At 42.6% G+C, this 2,448-nt stretch overlaps 1 non-coding gene across 1 annotated transcript; it reads right to left on the minus strand.

Moving 5' to 3' along the window:
* Positions 1-2,367: 2,367 nt before the first annotated feature.
* Positions 2,368-2,448, minus strand: TRNAL-UAA (transfer RNA leucine (anticodon UAA)). Its single transcript has one exon. It is a non-coding gene; the product is annotated as a tRNA-Leu (tRNA).

Genomic DNA, 2,448 nt, shown 5'->3' on the forward strand with positions numbered 1-2,448 from the left:
GGTTGCCATACCTACCGCGATACCCATCACACCGTTGAGGAGGAGATTCGGGATACGAGTTGGGAGGACTTTTGGCTCTTGCGTGCTCGCATCATAGTTATCCTTCCAATCAATTGTATCCTTATCGATATCTGCGAGCATGAGCTCTCCGAGCTTATCCATCTTGACCTCGGTATAACGCATGGCAGCAGCATTGTCTCCATCCATAGAACCGAAGTTTCCCTGCCCATCCACGAGTGGGTAACGGAGAGAGAAATCCTGAGCCATACGAACCATAGCATCATAGACGGATGAATCACCATGTGGGTGATACTTACCGAGAACATCTCCGACGACACGAGCTGACTTACGATACTTTCCTGTTGCACGAACCCCACCCTCATACATAGCATAGAGTATTCGACGATGCACTGGCTTCATACCGTCACGTACATCAGGGAGAGCACGAGAGACAATCACCGACATCGCATAGTCGAGATAACATGTCTCCATCTCTTCGACGATATTACGATCGCTATCTCCACCATATGACTGACCGAGCATAACTGGTGTTGTTGGAACAATTGCATCCGTCGGGATATCCTCTGGAGTATCGAGAACTTCTGGTGTTTCTGACATAAGTGTAGAGAGGTATAAACTATAAGGTATAAACTATAAGATTCCAAAAAATCTTATCACTTATATCTCATAACTTATGGTTAAATAAATCCCTTACAGTATATGAAAAAGCCCCATGAATGCAATCAAAAAAACCCCAGAAAATCTGGGGTTTTTGGAGAGTATACTAGAAGTCAGAGAAGTCTGTAAGGTCACTACTCGATGAGTCATAACTCGATGAAGTACTCGTACCGAAGATGCGATTCATGAGCATCTTAATAGTATCAAATACACTCTTCGGTGAGAGGTAGTCGTGCTGTCCGAGTCCGAGCATTTCAGAGACCTTTGGAGCGACAAATATAGCAACAACGATAACGATAATACCGATTACAGCATAACGAATAGAGTTAATTGCTGGCTTTACTTTTTCATCCTTTCCACCTGAGAGTATGAGCATGAGACCTCCCCAGATGATGAATATGATAGCACAGAGTCATCCGACGAGTACAATAAGCGAGATAGCCACGCGAATGATATCACTTGCTGTATATGAGGCACTCGAATCGAGGACACTCCCTGCGGCAGAAACTGTGGGGATAAAAGAGATATCCATAAGAAAAAGATTAAAAGTCAGAGAAGTCATCACCTACCGTTGAGTTGCTTGGTGTATCTGAGTAAGGAGCCACATCAACACTCTGTCAGAGAAGTCTATCAGAGAGTCAACCGATAGTATCAAATACTGCACTTGGTCTCATATAGTCACCGTATTCGAGCCCTACGAGATCGAGGAATGTCGGGAATACGAAGAGAACTGTGATGATGAGAAGTACCCCGATAAAAGCATGTCGAATATGATTCACCGCTCACTTTACCTTTTCTTCATTACCACCGGAGATAATCATGAGAAAACCTCACCAGATAACAAAAACGATAGATATGATTCATGCGAGAACCACGAGGACAGCTATACCAGTACGTACCACTTGTTCGATAGAGAATGCTTGGAATATATCAGGCATAGAGTGATACTATACAAAATTGAAAAAATGTAAAATTTTTATATCATAAAAATACAAAAAGACGAGTTCTAGACCCTATTCTCCTCGATGATACGGAGATTGACTCGTTCGCCCTTCTTAGAGCCATAGACTCGGAGAACTGTACGGATAGAGTCGACCGTCTTGCCTCATCGTCCGATGATAGAGCCCATATCTGAGGGATCTACTTTGAGTGAGAGGAGTGTTCCGAGCTCGTCATGCTTTTCAGTAATCTCTATTGCTTCAGTATTGGCAACGAGAGATGATACCACAAATCTGAGAAATTCAGTAGCAGTCATAGAAGAAAAATTTTTAAATAATAGAGTGTTCGGTTTTTCTTATATACCTAATATGCACAAATCCCTCGATATAATTCGAGGGAAGAGATTACTTGTTCTTGGCAACAATCTTCGCAAGAGTATCAGAATACTGAGCTCCTGTAGCGATGTACTTATCAGCTTCTGCCTGATCCATAACAAGAGTCTTTGTGTGTGGGTCATATGATCCAAGAATCTTGATAAAACCATGCTTCGCAGACTGACGGTGGTCAGTGAGAACAACGCGATACTTGGCAACATGCTTACGACCAACGCGAGAGAGACGGATCTTTAACATAGGAATTGAATTATGAATTATAAATTATGAATTATAAATTATGAGTTCCAAATGAGGGAAGAAATGACGGTTTCTGTATTCTTCATTCTTAATTTTTAATTTTTCATTGAAATTGTGGTGCCCAGGACGGGGCTCGAACCCGTACTCCGTGAGGAAGAGGATTTTAAGTCCTCCGTGTCTACCATTCCACCACCCGGGC

This window comes from Hesperophylax consimilis, unplaced genomic scaffold, assembly GCF_061612785.1.
Source record: "Hesperophylax consimilis isolate HC1 unplaced genomic scaffold, BYU_Hcon_1.0 scaffold_256, whole genome shotgun sequence".
NCBI classification, from domain to species: Eukaryota; Metazoa; Arthropoda; class Insecta; order Trichoptera; family Limnephilidae; genus Hesperophylax; species Hesperophylax consimilis.